We start from the raw sequence: 16781 nt of genomic DNA, 5'->3' as shown, positions 1-16781 counted from the left end.
AATAGATGGTAAAAGCTTCCCCGGAGGGATAGTCAAAGGCAAAGGACCTACAAAGGAGGGAATGAGTGGAAGAGTCACATGTTCCTCCAAAGCCTGGACTGTTTCCTGCAAGTTAGTACTTAAAACATACTCAATATCATTTCCTTCCAAGCTATGTTGAAGAGCTACCTGCAAAGAATCTTCACCACCTATATTGAAAACATCCTGCGAGTATGAATCAATAACATCTATGGAGTAACAAGAGTGGTCATCTCTCGGGAATTTCATGGAATCATAGATGTTAAACTGTACATGGCTTCCATCAAATTCCATAGTAAGACAACCACTATGCACATCAATTTTTGTTCTAGCAGTTTTTAGAAATTGCCTTCCTAACAAAATAGGAGTGGCGTGCTTATCGTGCTCCATATCTAAAACATAAAAAACAGCAGGAAAGATTAACTTATCGACCTTAACCAACACGTCTTCCACTATCCCTTTCGGGTAAGCATTAGAGCGGTCGACTAACTAAATCACAACACCAGTTTCATGCAGGGTACCTAGTTTTAGGGACTCATATAAAGAATATGGAATGACATTAATCGAACCCCCTAAATCTAGCATAACCCTAGGAAATGTGGTGTTCCTAATTACGCAAGGGGTGGCGAACATGCCTGGATCACTGCACTTCGGAGGAAGTGCCTTTTGGAACATGGCAGAGACATGCTCGCTAACCTTTACATTTTGGGCTCCCCTTAACCTTTGTTTCCTTAAGAAATTTAGCATACCTAGGAATTTGCTTTAAAGCATCCAAAAGGGGAATATTTACCTCACATTTACGGAAAGTCTCGTAAATGTCACGATCACATTCCTTTTTCCGAGTATCTCGCAGTGCTTCTGGGAAAGGAGGAGCTGGCTCGTAAAGTGGTGGAGGTGGTGATTGCTTGGGCTTCTCACGAGATGTGGAAGGCTTAGGTTCTGGCTCGCGCTCGGGCACATAAACAACAATCTCCTCCTCGACCTCTTTATCTCTTCCCTTTATCTCTTTTCCGCTCCTCAAAGTGATTGCACTTGCATTCTATTTCCGAATCTCGAGCCTCTAACCGGCTCACTGCTCCAGAGACCTGACTCATTTGGTGCTCCAAATTCTTGATGCTTGATCGGGTCTCCTCCTGAAACTGAACCATATTTCCCTGCATGTTAGTCACATTTTTAGTTAAAGCATTAATCATTTCTTCAGTTGACATGCTGTTACTCGGTCCCTGTACTTGGCCTTGTGGCCTAAAATGTGGAGCTCTTTGCTCCTGGTGTCTTGGATAAGGAGGTGGAGGACGGTTATACTGGTGCGGCCCCTGCTGGTTTCCCAGGGTATTCCCATATCTCAAATTGGGGTGATCTCGCCACCCAGGATTGTATGTGCTCGAATACGGGTCATATCGCTTTTGAAAACCTTGGCCCTGAAACCCCGCCGCCTTTACCTCTTCACTCGCTTCCTCCTGCAAATGAGGACAAAAATCTGTGGAATGGTTCGAAGAACAAATGCCGCAAGCTTTCACATGTTGAGTATTCTTTTCCTTTGTCATGGATTCCCGCACCATAGATGTCAAAGCCTGCACTTAATCTTCTAACTTAGAAGTTCCAGGACTCTCGGCAGCCACACGACGAGCTCCTGATCTTCTAGTGAATTGTCTCGAGCCCTCAGCCAACTCGTTTATCAAGTCTTTAGTAGCTTGTGCGGTTTTATTTACAATCGATCCACTAGCTGCATTCACCATTCGTGCATCTTCACCACATAATCCATTATAAAAGTAGAACACTTAGTCTTCATCTGCATAGCCATGATAAGGACAACTAGCGCATAACTTCCTGAATCTGGCCCAGTACTCATAAAAGGTTTCATCACTTTTTTGCTCAATGTTGCTTATCTCCTTTTTCAACACCGAAGATATTGAGGTCGGAAAATATTGCTCGAGAAAAGCCTTTTTCAAATCAGCCCATGTGGAAATGCTACCCGGTGGAAGGTAGTACAACCAATCATCTGCCGCACCTTTTAATGAGAATGGAAAGGCTTTGAGTTTCACCTTCTCTTCCGACGCTCCACTTGGTTTCATGTTGCTACACACCACATGGAATTCCGAAAGATGCTTATTCGGATCCTCACTATTTAGCCCATAGAATGTCGGAAGCAAATGTATTAACCCCGATTTCAGCTCAAAAGTCTCCCCTTCATCTTCTTGTGGGAATGTAATGCATAAGGGCTACTGATCAAGGTTAGGAGTTGTGAGCTCCTTCAATGTGCGTGGCTTGACACTCGGAGGCATCTCTTCTTCTATTTCAGTAGCAAAAGGAAGCTCCCTGAAGGTTTCACGTCATTCTCTTCTCAACCTGAAAAGAGTTAATTCCAAATCTCAATCGTACTGCAAAGGATGTTGGTTAGTAGCACGAGTATTAACCATAAACTACAAAGCAATACAACCTAAAGGATAAAAAATTCACTAATTACAAACAAGTAATGTGTTGCTTCCCGGCAAAGGCACCAAAATTTGGTAGGTATTTGCCATGTACTCCTAACCAAATATAATTAACCTACTCTCATGCACACTAAGTAAGTATAATGGAAGTAGGGATCGTATCCACCAGGAGCAAAGGAACTAGATCGAAAATAGTGAATTAAGAGCCCTAGTATGTGCTAAGGCCAAAGTAACCGAATTGGGGGCTTTGGAACAATGTAAGTAAGCTAAACTATGCACGGTATTAAAACACGAAGAGATTACAATATAGAAAGGCCTTCGACTCGATTGGCATTCACCCTAACCTACTTTGTGATCACAAAACCTTAACCCACAACACTTCCTATGGTCACCTATCAAGAAGTCTAGACCTCTATCCTCCTAGATCGTGGCTAAACACACGATCCGCGTGGTTTGAACCGCCCTTACTATGACTTAACTCAAATGAATCGCACTTAAGTCCAAACCAAAGTAGCATTAAAGCCGAGGAACACAATAGGATTACTAATGTTATCAAAGCAATAACATTCAAGTAATAAACAATGCTTCTCTAAGTGCACAAGATTAATGTTCAGCATTTAAACAAACAACTAGTATGCTACATGGAGCTAGGAACACAACAATCCGATTATGCACCTAGAATTAGCATTAGATAATTTACACAACAATACTAGCAACGTTCCTAGCAAAGATTATGCAAACATCATGGAAATAAATACAAGAAGCATCACAATGACCACAGAGAAAATAGAGAGTAAGAAGTTCTATCAAATAGATTAGTGCTTCAACAACCAGATCCAAGATAGAAGTTTAAGCTAGCAAAGCCATAGAGTTCATTACAAATCTACCAAAGAAGAGAAAAAAAACCCTGCAGAGCACACTTCTTTTTCGCCCTCCTTTCGTAGTTAGAACAAAAACTAGAAAACTAACTTTCACAACCTAACCCTCCAAGGGACGAAAAGAAAACATAAAGGCGCTGACGCAGGGGTCGCCACTTGCGACAACCCTCGCGACTCGCGACCATGGGCAGGTCGCGACACGCGACACTGGTCGTGGGTCGCGACGTGTAGTCTGTCTCCAACACCACCAAAACAAGAACCACGGACAAGGACCCGGGTGTACAAAAAGTGATCGGAGGGCTAAGATCGACCCTCGACTATGCCACCATGCAAACCACTCCCTAGACTCCTCAAATCGCCACATCCTCCGACAACACCTCATAACGTCAAATCTCTCCTAAATCCCGATACTAAGCTCGAACCGACACCAAAAACGACCCCAAATCCGCCTAAGATTGGCGGATAACTTGGACACATCACCCATGAAGGGACGCGTCCCGAGGCGTGCCTATATATTTGTATGGAGAGGAGAGAGAAGGATCATTTGCTCATTTCTTAAATTTGCACTTTCTCTCTCTTTCTCTAAAAAGCTCTCGCCTCTCTCTACCTTTCCAGCAATTTCTCCGGTTTCAGTCGTCTGACCAGGTACGCTCTTGCTCTCTTAAGCTTTTTCGTTTTTCTTTTCAATAACCTCGGGCGACTCCCTTGTCCATAAAGAATGGGAGATTTGTCCGAGTTGGTGACATCTCCGGCCTCGCCTCCCTACAAATTGTCCGAGGAGGTGAGGGGGATGGGAATAACTCTGGTGTCCACCTTAATAAGCTGCCCGGATCCCTCGGCCGTTCCCCACGCGGTTCCACTTCCGATCCCCTCATCGTCAGTGGAGGAGGAGGCCGAGGGCACTATTCCCTTCCCTTGGGAAGTATCCCTTGCCTTTCCTTCATCTAAGAGTTATTTAGACAAGTATCTTATTGATGGTTAGTGAGGGCAACCATGTCGGGCAGTGAAGAGGAGACATCAACTTCCGGAACCGGAGTATACAGACCTAGATCCGAAGGGAGGTCCGGGTTCCAAGTTTCCTTTGTCCTCCTTGATGAAAGGCTTCCATGACGATCCGAGGGGGCAAGCTACCCGCTTCCAAATAAGGGATCCTTACATGCTGGTCCGACCGGAGGCATTTCGCACGGTGCTGACTCCCCCTCCAGGCTGCACCGCGCTTTACTATAAGTCGATGGAGATGGGGCTTCGCTTCCCTTTAACTCAATTTGTGAAAGACCTGCTCAACGCTTACAATCTCACCATCAGCCAGATATCTCCGAACTCATGGGGAGGCATTATAGCGGTTCAGATGATTGGTGCCATGCTGAGCGTCCGACCAACTCTCACTTTGTGGAGGCTTATGTTCAAGTTGGTCGAGATGATGGCGGGTGAAAATGTCCCCGGCTGGTGGTACTTTCAGATCCGCCAAGGGTATAAGGCGGTACTCGGCTTGCCCTCTTCGCAGAAAGGGTTTAGGAGGGAATTTGCCTTCGTATTTTTTGGAGGTGACTAGGGGTTCCTACCGTCCGACTGGAGGTGGAACCAAATTTCGAATTGAACTTTAGGGTTCTGGAGTTATCTGATGAGGAGGCGGTTGCAGCTTGCTATATGCAGACCGAATCCAAATTATTTCAAGGGGGCGAGATCTATGTAGCCAGCAAGTGGCTGCCGAGCTGTCGTTTATTTGAAACGAGCATCTCTTGTATGCGGTGGGACTGAGTTTGACGTTCCCCAAGGGTAATTGGCAGAGGGGGTTGCTTACTTCTTTATTTCTTGTGATTTTTTGTGATGCTAACATTTGCTTTCTTTACAGCTTCTTCCTTAGCGTTTTTACTCGAGTCAGACCCTGAAATGGCAGATAAACTGAACAATGCTGCCATGAGGGCCGCCCAGCTGAGGGCCGAGCTGAAGGAAAAATCTTTGGGCGTTCCCCCTCCACCAAAGGTTAGCTTTTAACTTAATGATCTCACTTGGTGATTTGGATGTCCGACTAACCCGTTTGATACATTTCAGGACCCTTCGAAGCCCAAGGCTTCTAAGAAGCGAAAGGAGAGGGCCGCTGAGAAGGTCGCCTAGACCGAAAAGGCAGTCGCTAAGGCCCAGGCCGAACGAGTAAAGAAGGCCAAGTTTGTGGAGGTGAACAGTCCATGGGCTGAGGCACTCATCCAACAGTCGGGAGGGGCTGCTATATCGCTCCACTCGTCCGACTTCTGCCCAGTTGGGAGTCCACAGTACACTCTAGCATCTCCTCCTCGTAGGCCAACCGATGACGCGAAGGAGATAAGTCTGGCTTTGGCGAAGCCCTTCTCTGAGTTGGATTCCCACGGGTAGGATACCCGTTGGACCAACGCCGTGGACTATCTTTTTGGCCTCGCCGACCAGGAGTATATCAATAACATGAACGATGGTCAGGAGACCGACGACCTGTTCCATTGCTGGGTCGAGGTGACTCGCTATTTTTTCCGAACTTAATGTCTTCTATAACTTGTTCCTCAACTCATTTGTTCCATTCTTTTTGCTCTTTTTAGTTTTTTGCTTGGTTGGCCAATGTGGCCAAGGACAGGGTTTATCTAGCCGAGGAAGTGGAGGTCTTGAATGAGCAAAGCAAGAAGCACTTCAAAGAGGTCTTTGATGCGAAGGAAGGCCAGAGGATTGCCGAGGCCAACTTAGCCAACATCGAGCGCTGCATAATACGGGACCAGGAGGACTTTCAGGGCGAAAGAGACAAGTGGGCGACTGAAAGGGCCGGCCTGATCAAAGCAAAGGAGGAGGGTGTTGGCCCAATTGGTGGACGAGCTGAAAACACTCGAGCCCCAAAAGCAAGTAGTTGAGCTGATGGCTCGGCTGGCTGAGGTCGAGAAGCTCGCTCGCACTGAAGAGGAATGGTTCAACTCTTGGAGAGAGTCCAAGGCTATTTTCCAACCAGGTCGGCTCGGCAGCCCAAAAGATGGGGGAGGACGATGCTTTGGAGAGGATGAAGAAAGCGCTGGCTAAGTCCCACCCTACTTTTGCTTGGGACGAGGCCATGGCTAGCTACAAAGTCTTGACCGATGCCGAGGACGCTGCCATCCTTGGTGAGCTTAACATTAGGCTTTCTGATGAAGAGTCGGGCGAAGCCGAGGAGGAGGATCCGCAAACCGAGGTGGTGAGGTCCGAGGAGCTCACTGGAAGTACCAATGATCCTCCTGCTGTTCAGATTCTCCTTGTACTTAGCTTTTACTATATTTTTTAGTTGGCTTTTGGTAGTACCAGGCCTTATTTTGTAATCTGTTGCTTATGAAATGAAATATGACCTTTTTCGTTAACTTCTTTGTTTGTCATTTGCAATCTGTCATGTTGCCCGACCAACTTTGAGTTGTTTTGAGCTTGTTCATTCGCTAAGTTTTTGTTTTGTTTTGCTGGACTGGTTAAGTCATATTTGCTTTGTTTGCTTTGAATATACATAACAAATTAACCGGTTAAGTCTTGGCTGACTAGTAAAGTCAATTCATATATCTGACCTTAAATTGGTCTGAGCCATTACAAGCCATATACTTGGCTATTCATACATTGTACATATATGCCCCGATTGCAAGTGACGAACACTAGACTTAGAATTTTTTGAGGTTGTCCGCGTTCCATGGTTGAGCAAGTGGAATTCCTTCAGGATTCTCCAATCGGAATGTGCCGGGCTTACTAACTTCATTGACTTTGTAAGCGCCGTCCCAATTGGCTCCCAGCTTCCCTTTAAGATGCGAGAGTCCTGTTGCCTCGACTTTCCTCATTACCCAGTCACCGAGCTTGATGGGCCTAGTTTTTACTCGGCGGTTGAATTACCGAGTTACTCTTTGCTTGTAACGAATTGATCGTAACAAGGCGTTGCCCCTCGTTTCTGGTAGTAGGTCCAAATTGATGGGCTTTTCTTCCTCATTTTTCTCGAAGTCGTAGAAAGTAATCCGAGGTGAGGGGATGCCGACCTCTACAGGGAGGACTGATTCACTGCCATACACTAGGCTAAATGGGGAACTACCAGTAGCTTCCTTAGTGGTTGTCCGTGCCGACCAAAGCACCCCACGCAAATCATGCACCCAAGCTCCTTTTGCTTCATCTAAGGATTTCTTGACCCCTTTGAGCACTATCTTGTTGGCGGACTCGGCTTGGCCATTGGTTTGCGGTCGGGAAACTGCCGAGAACCTGGTTTGTATGCTGAAGCGAGCGCAGTATTCCCGAGTGGGTTCGCTATTGAATTGTCTGCCATTATCTGCGCTAAAGCTCTGGGCACCCCAAATATGGTGATGATGTTCTTCCATATGAACGCTTGAACCTGCCTGTCAGTGATGGTGGCGAGCGGCTCAACTTCCGTCCACTTGGTGAAATAGTCTATGGCCACTATCAAGAATTTGGGCTGACTCGAGGCCGGGGGAAAGGGACTCGAGGGGAGTGACTGATGATCTCGTGATTTCCGAATGGATCTGGCAGGAAGGACTCCTCTTCACCAACTCCTGGGTATCTGCTTTGAGGGTGGGCCAGTAATATCCCGCCCTTAGGGCTTTTCCGGCTATGGTTCTTCTGCCTTGATGGCTACCACATACCCCTTGGTGTATCTCCCTTAGAATGTAATTTCTCTCTTCTGGAGTTACGCATTTTAGGAGTGGATGAGTGTATGATTTCTTGTATAGGTGCTCATCATGCCATAGGAACCATCCTGATTGGTGTTTGATTCTATCGGCTTCCTTGGGATCCTCTGGAAGTACCCCATCCCTCAAATATCTGACCACTGTTCCTTAGTGTTTATGCTCGGCTGGTGGAGCACCTCCCACATTATCGTCCGAGGTGCAGACCCCTCTACTGAGCTGGCCATGCATGCGAGGGCGTCAGCTTGTTGATTTTTCGAGCGTGGTATGTGGCTGATGTGAAAGTGAGATAGCTTCGTGACGAATTCTTGGGTCTTGACCAGATACATCCGCATATTGTCTTCCTTAGCTTCGTACTCGCCTGAGACCTGACCCACTGTGAGTTGCGAGTCAGATTTAGCCTCAACTGCTAGTCTAATTTAAGATGAGCTTATAACCTAGTCTAATATGCAAAATATTATAATTTAAATAATTTATGTCTACTATATTTTAACTACTCTAACATGTTAAAAATGAAAATATAACTATTATAATATTATTAAATTCTACATATATCACTTTATGTAAATTCTACATCTAATATGTTAAAAATTATATATAACTATTATTATAGCTAAAAATCTAAATATAATATATCATGTAATTGAACATTTATTATGTTAAAAATTTGAATATACTACTCAAATATGCTAAATATCTACATATAAGACATCTACATGTGATATATGTTGAAAATGTAAATATAATTATTATAATATGCTAAAAATCTACATATATTCATGTAAATTCTACATTTCAGCTCAAACATAGTAAATTTTTACAAATATTCTACCATGTAAAGATATTATTGTTTTACATATTCTAAACGGATATTTTAAGCATATAAGATCATGCTTTGACTTAACTCTAAAAAAGTGAGGTGCCTAAAATAATTGTCAAACTAGATGGAGAGGCGCCTAATTTAGGCGTCTGACCATATGGTGAGGCGCCTAATTTAGACGTCCAACCATATGGTAAGGCGTCTAAATTAGGCGCCTCACCATATGGTTGGACGCCTAAGTTAGACGCCTCACCACATGGTTGGACGCCTAAGTTAAGCGCCTCACCATGTGGTAAGGCGCCTAATTCACCATGTGGTTAGACGCCTAAATTAGGCGCCTTACCACATGGTCAAACGCCTAAATTAGGCGCCTGACCAGTTTTGCGTCTACATAAACTCACATTGTTTGCCATGATGCCAGAGGAATTTATTCTGGATTGGTCAACGCCGGTCAATGTTGGTCAAGGCCGGTAAATGTTGGTCAACGCCGCCAAACACCTTGGTCAATGCCGGAAATTTCTTGAAAAGGAAAGTCAATAAACAAAGTTTGGAAAATGAAAGTGAATTGTGTGGAAAACATGGGAAATGTGGGGGGTTTAAATAAGGAAAGGGAAAGAGGAAAGGAGGGAGGGAAAGCCATGTATTAAAAAAACAACCCATGTATTTTTGTACTAAAATACAGCGCGTTAGTAGGAAAATCCAGGGCGGCGTTTAGCAAAGCCCCTTTTTTTTGTAATTTTCGTTTGTTTTCATGGTTGGACTGTAATTTTGTATATATGTGTTATTATGGTATATATGTATATATGATTTATTCATGGTTGGACTGGAATTTTCGTTTATTTCATTTTGTCTGTTTTTTCGTTGGAATTTTCGTCAGCTGGCCTACTGCGGTTATGTTCTTTCGGAATTTCAGCAATCTTTTCAACTCCTTTTATACGAGTAAGCAAGGCAGCTTTGAAGGTAAATAACTCTTTAGTTTGGATCGAAATTCTGCTTGTATATGCTAATAGTAAACTTTATGCTTTGTTAGATTGTGAGGGAGTGAATTTAATCATTTATATGGTTAGGATTAGTCATGAAGCTAGAGGCACTTAATTGGGTTTGGTTTGTTTCTAAGGAAGGGTAAATTGGTGGTATTACGTGGCTAGATGAGAGATCAATGACTTGGCAAAGGGGTGGATGGGTAGAGAAGGAGATGACCTTCAATGAAATTTTGATGCCAATGCTTGATCTGCATCTCATTTTCCCTAAATGCTACATGGTCTGTTGTTTTGTGCTCCGTGATGTATCGCAACTTTCAGGTTGGGAACAGTCTTTTCTCATGCCATTTATAATATCTGAAGCCCATATTTTCTGCATATGTTATGTTGTTGATCGATTCTTTTATCTTGTCCAGTTTGAAACATATTTTTAGAAATTTAGTTTTGTTCTCCGGTTGTCATCTTTGGTAGATAGTCAATTTCCCTTTCTTTTGGATGATGGTTTACGTTAAGTACCTGTTATTATCTGTTCCATTACTAGCTTATAGGTACCTTTTGGTCCCTGACATGACTTTATTTTACTTATCCTTGATCAGTATAGGTGGCTTTCTGCAAAATCCAATAATAATATGAGCTTGACGTCAACATTTGAGGAGAAGTTCCTTCCACAACAATTCACTTTGAATGTTTATGAATATGGGTATGCTCTTTGAATTGAAATTGTTATGTATAACAATTGACTTTGGAGGAATTAGTAATATATTTGTGGGATTTAGTTATTGTGATTTGAAGAATTGGGTGAAATGGTTATTTCACGTGTGATTTGAGGGGTGATTTGGAACAAAATGATTGAGAATTAGTTATTGCTTTTCTTGCAATGGGTAATATTTTAGTGGGTGTTTTGATGAATTATGTTGAATTTCTTGTTCTTGGTTTGAGCGAATGTTTTTTATGTTAGTGTTTGTTTCTGATTGGAAACATATTACATTGCTGAGCTTGCAATTGGAGCATTGAGATTGAGTGGAGTTCAATTATTACATTCTAATAGGTCTAGATGTAATGGCCTTGGTGGGGGCTCTATTAGTTCACAAATGAACCTCCTTGATCGATTTGCTCGAGTTGTCAAGGTTTGAGTTTAAAAGTTACTTGTCTATAGAAGTCAGGTTTTTTTACTGTTGTGTATCTTTTTCACTAATGACATTTGACTCTTTTTTTCTGACGGGTTGTCGTATTTTTCATTCATAGTTGTCTGCAAACGTAATTTCAACCAGTTTTGAGGATCCAGAGAAAATTCTAGAACAGACTGTTCTTGAGATGAATGAATATTTGACCAAAATGCGTCAGTCTACTGCCTAGGTACATCTTTCTCTTGATAGTTCCTAGATTGAGTGAATATTATGGATATTACATTTCCCTTTTCTCCTTTCTTTCTTCCCTTTTGGATTTATCTATTCCTTGGCTTCGAAGTCATGAGCTTAATCATGACAGCAAGTGTGTTGCTTGACGGCCACCACCGAATAAGGTTAATGTTTTCACCTTTCCTTTTTTTTTAAGGTTTTGGCGTCTCAAAAGCAATTGGAGAACAAGTGTAAAGCTGCTCAGCGGGCTTCAGACGGTTGGTAAGTTGATCATGGGGCTGAATTATATTCAATATCATATTATGTTTCCTCATTAATCATACTTATTATTTTTTTCATGGGTTCAAAGGTATAAACGGGCACAACTTGCACCTAGTAAAGGGATGAAGAACTTGCTCGCGAAGCTTTGAAAAGGCGCAAATCTTATGCTGTAAGTTTCGTATATGTCACTAATCATCTTTCTACTTCATTGTGATTTCCTGTCTTGTTTTCTAAACCTTGGATGTCAATATATGTATATGGGTTGGTGTATGGTATAAACCCCCTCCTCCCCTCCCCATCAGTCAAAGAATAAGAAATTTTTCGTTCAGAGGGAGCTAGGAAAAGGACAAATGAGGAGCTATACCAAATGACTAAAAGTTGTTATGATTTTCAAGGATGATGAATGCCCAATTCCAACATAACCTAGGCCCTTTTGTTTCTTGAATGTACGTTTTCACCCACATTACACTATCAATTGTCATTCCTCATATACTTACTTGTGCTTGATTGGTCTCATTAAGTTTAAGCATGAAGTATGTCAGGTTGATTTGTCAGTTTGAAATGTATTAAATGAAAGTTTATGAAAGTTCTGATAGGCAAAATTGAGGAATATATTTGTCTTAATGCATGTCGCTGGCGTCCCTATTGTAAATCCATCAACAATTGTAGTCTGGGAGGCAAAATTGAGGAACCTTGGATGTCAATGTTTGTATGTGGGTTGGTGTATGGGTCATTTGGTGATTTATCTTATTTTCGATCCATGTGTTGATTCTATTAACAATTCATTTGCTGCATTGCCTTACATATTTGCTTCTCATGTGGTTTGAGATATGTGTGTCATTCTCTTCATGCAGGGTTGTACATGTTACATGTCCCCATATGACCTGGATGAGGGGCCTTCAATCACAGGATGGAGAGTGCAACGATGAGAATCATGCCTTAAAATTGTTGTACTTCACCAGATATTTGGTAGTCCTAACAATTGGGGGGCAGCCACCCATGCAAACAGTTTGGGAGACCAAGGTCAACAAATTAGTTCATGTGTTATGTGTCGCAAAAATATAGTTAATATTCTCATGTATCTAATTATTTATGTTTCAATTGAGTATAATATGCTTAATAAATGATTACTGATATATATTACTAATTTTTTATTGATTAATAATGAAAAAATGCAAAAAAAAAAAAATGTTTTTTTGATTTTTGGGGTGGTCAACTGCTGCGGTTTTGATGCAAAACCGCAGTAGTTAATCATTTACCGCTGCGGTTTTGGGTCAAAACCGCAGTAGTTAATAGATTCATTGATGCGGTTTTGGGTAAAAACCGCATCAGTAAACAAATGGGGTCTGCTACGAGCCCACCTGGTGCAGACCAAAACCGCATCAGTAAGTCCAGTTTTGACCGCATCAGATGGGATTTTTTCCACTAGTGTCCTAACGGGTCTGGATGGGGTCCAGGACCCATTGCCATCTCTAGGCGTAGGAGTGGATGAGTGTATGATTTCTTGTATAGTTTCATATTTCATGTTTTTTATAATTTAAGATGAGCTTATAACCTAGTCTAATATGCAAAATATTATAATTTAAATAATTTATGTCTACTATATTTTAACTACTCTAACATGTTAAAAATGAAAATATAACTATTATAATATTATTAAATTCTACATATATCACTTTATGTAAATTCTACATCTAATATGTTAAAAATTATATATAACTATTATTATAGCTAAAAATCTAAATATAATATATCATGTAATTGAACATTTATTATGTTAAAAATTTGAATATAACTACTCAAATATGCTAAATATCTACATATAAGACATCTACATGTGATATATGTTGAAAATGTAAATATAATTATTATAATATGCTAAAAATCTACATATATTCATGTAAATTCTACATTTCAGCTCAAACATAGTAAATTTTTACAAATATTCTACCATGTAAAGATATTATTGTTTTACATATTCTAAACGGATATTTTAAGCATATAAGATCATGCTTTGACTTAACTCTAAAACAAGTGAGGTGCCTAAAATAATTGTCAAACTAGATGGAGAGGCGCCTAATTTAGGCGTCTGACCATATGGTGAGGCGCCTAATTTAGACGTCCAACCATATGGTAAGGCGTCTAAATTAGGCGCCTCACCATATGGTTGGACGCCTAAGTTAGACGCCTCACCACATGGTTGGACGCCTAAGTTAAGCGCCTCACCATGTGGTAAGGCGCCTAATTCACCATGTGGTTAGACGCCTAAATTAGGCGCCTTACCACATGGTCAAACGCCTAAATTAGGCGCCTGACCAGTTTTGCCGTCTACATAAACTCACATTGTTTGCCATGATGCCAGAGGAATTTATTCTGGATTGGTCAACGCCGGTCAATGTTGGTCAAGGCCGGTAAATGTTGGTCAACGCCGCCAAACACCTTGGTCAATGCCGGAAATTTCTTGAAAAGGAAAGTCAATAAACAAAGTTTGGAAAATGAAAGTGAATTGTGTGGAAAACATGGGAAATGTGGGGGGTTTAAATAAGGAAAGGGAAAGAGGAAAGGAGGGAGGGAAAGCCATGTATTAAAAAAACAACCCATGTATTTTTGTACTAAAATACAGCGCGTTAGTAGGAAAATCCAGGGCGGCGTTTAGCAAAGCCCCTTTTTTTTGTAATTTTCGTTTGTTTTCATGGTTGGACTGTAATTTTGTATATATGTGTTATTATGGTATATATGTATATATGATTTATTCATGGTTGGACTGGAATTTTCGTTTATTTCATTTTGTCTGTTTTTTCGTTGGAATTTTCGTCAGCTGGCCTACTGCGGTTATGTTCTTTCGGAATTCAGCAATTTCCACAATCTTTTCAACTCCTTTTATACGAGTAAGCAAGGCAGCTTTGAAGGTAAATAACTCTTTAGTTTGGATCGAAATTCTGCTTGTATATGCTAATAGTAAACTTTATGCTTTGTTAGATTGTGAGGGAGTGAATTTAATCATTTATATGGTTAGGATTAGTCATGAAAGCTAGAGGCACTTAATTGGGTTTGGTTTGTTTCTAAGGAAGGGTAAATTGGTGGTATTACGTGGCTAGATGAGAGATCAATGACTTGGCAAAGGGGTGGATGGGTAGAGAAGGAGATGACCTTCAATGAAATTTTGATGCCAATGCTTGATCTGCATCTCATTTTCCCTAAATGCTACATGGTCTGTGGTTTTTGTGCTCCGTGATGTATCGCAACTTTCAGGTTGGGAACAGTCTTTTCTCATGCCATTTATAATATCTGAAGCCCATATTTTCTGCATATGTTATGTTGTTGATCGATTCTTTTATCTTGTCCAGTTTGAAACATATTTTTAGAAATTTAGTTTTGTTCTCCGGTTGTCATCTTTGGTAGATAGTCAATTTCCCTTTCTTTTGGATGATGGTTTACGTTAAGTACCTGTTATTATCTGTTCCATTACTAGCTTATAGGTACCTTTTGGTCCCTGACATGACTTTATTTTACTTATCCTTGATCAGTATAGGTGGCTTTCTGCAAAATCCAATAATAATATGAGCTTGACGTCAACATTTGAGGAGAAGTTCCTTCCACAACAATTCACTTTGAATGTTTATGAATATGGGTATGCTCTTTGAATTGAAATTGTTATGTATAACAATTGACTTTGGAGGAATTAGTAATATATTTGTGGGATTTAGTTATTGTGATTTGAAGAATTGGGTGAAATGGTTATTTCACGTGTGATTTGAGGGGTGATTTGGAACAAAATGATTGAGAATTAGTTATTGCTTTTTTGCAATGGGTAATATTTTAGTGGGTGTTTTGATGAATTATGTTGAATTTCTTGTTCTTGGTTTGAGCGAATGTTTTTTATGTTAGTGTTTGTTTCTGATTGGAAACATATTACATTGCTGAGCTTGCAATTGGAGCATTGAGATTGAGTGGAGTTCAATTATTACATTCTAATAGGTCTAGATGTAATGGCCTTGGTGGGGGCTCTATTAGTTCACAAATGAACCTCCTTGATCGATTTGCTCGAGTTGTCAAGGTTTGAGTTTAAAAGTTACTTGTCTATAGAAGTCAGGTTTTTTTACTGTTGTGTATCTTTTTCACTAATGACATTTGACTCTTTTTTTCTGACGGGTTGTCGTATTTTTCATTCATAGTTGTCTGCAAACGTAATTTCAACCAGTTTTGAGGATCCAGAGAAAATTCTAGAACAGACTGTTCTTGAGATGAATGAATATTTGACCAAAATGCGTCAGTCTACTGCCTAGGTACATCTTTCTCTTGATAGTTCCTAGATTGAGTGAATATTATGGATATTACATTTCCCTTTTCTCCTTTCTTTCTTCCCCTTTTGGATTTATCTATTCCTTGGCTTCGAAGTCATGAGCTTAATCATGACAGCAAGTGTGTTGCTTGACGGCCACCACCGAATAAGGTTAATGTTTTCACCTTTCCTTTTTTTTTAAGGTTTTGGCGTCTCAAAAGCAATTGGAGAACAAGTGTAAAGCTGCTCAGCGGGCTTCAGACGGTTGGTAAGTTGATCATGGGGCTGAATTATATTCAATATCATATTATGTTTCCTCATTAATCATACTTATTATTTTTTTCATGGGTTCAAAGGTATAAACGGGCACAACTTGCACCTAGTAAAGGGGATGAAGAACTTGCTCGCGAAGCTTTGAAAAGGCGCAAATCTTATGCTGTAAGTTTCGTATATGTCACTAATCATCTTTCTACTTCATTGTGATTTCCTGTCTTGTTTTCTAAACCTTGGATGTCAATATATGTATATGGGTTGGTGTATGGTATAAACCCCCCTCCTCCCCTCCCCATCAGTCAAAGAATAAGAAATTTTTCGTTCAGAGGGAGCTAGGAAAGGGACAAATGAGGAGCTATACCAAATGACTAAAAGTTGTTATGATTTTCAAGGATGATGAATGCCCAATTCCAACATAACCTAGGCCCTTTTGTTTCTTGAATGTACGTTTTCACCCACATTACACTATCAATTGGTCATTCCTCATATACTTACTTGTGCTTGATTGGTCTCATTAAGTTTAAGCATGAAGTATGTCAGGTTGATTTGTCAGTTTGAAATGTATTAAATGAAAGTTTATGAAAGTTCTGATAGGCAAAATTGAGGAATATATTTGTCTTAATGCATGTCGCTGGCGTCCCTATTGTAAATCCATCAACAATTGTAGTCTGGGAGGCAAAATTGAGGAACCTTGGATGTCAATGTTTGTATGTGGGTTGGTGTATGGGTCATTTGGTGATTTATCTTATTTTCGATCCATGTGTTGATTCTATTAACAATTCATTTGCTGCATTGCCTTACATATTTGCTTCTCATGTGGTTTGAGA

The 16781-nt window shown here is 40.8% G+C and overlaps 1 pseudogene; it reads left to right on the top strand.

The window, feature by feature from the left end:
• Positions 1–6314: 6314 nt before the first annotated feature.
• Positions 6315–11613, top strand: LOC130591081 (membrane-associated protein VIPP1, chloroplastic-like; annotated as a pseudogene).
• Positions 11614–16781: the final 5168 nt, after the last annotated feature.

The sequence above is a fragment of the Beta vulgaris genome, chromosome 4 (assembly GCF_026745355.1).
Source record: "Beta vulgaris subsp. vulgaris cultivar EL10 chromosome 4, EL10.2, whole genome shotgun sequence".
Taxonomy (NCBI): Eukaryota; Viridiplantae; Streptophyta; class Magnoliopsida; order Caryophyllales; family Amaranthaceae; genus Beta; species Beta vulgaris.
The sequence above is the reverse complement of the archived record's forward strand: the minus strand, read 5'-3'. Positions and strand labels throughout refer to the sequence as shown.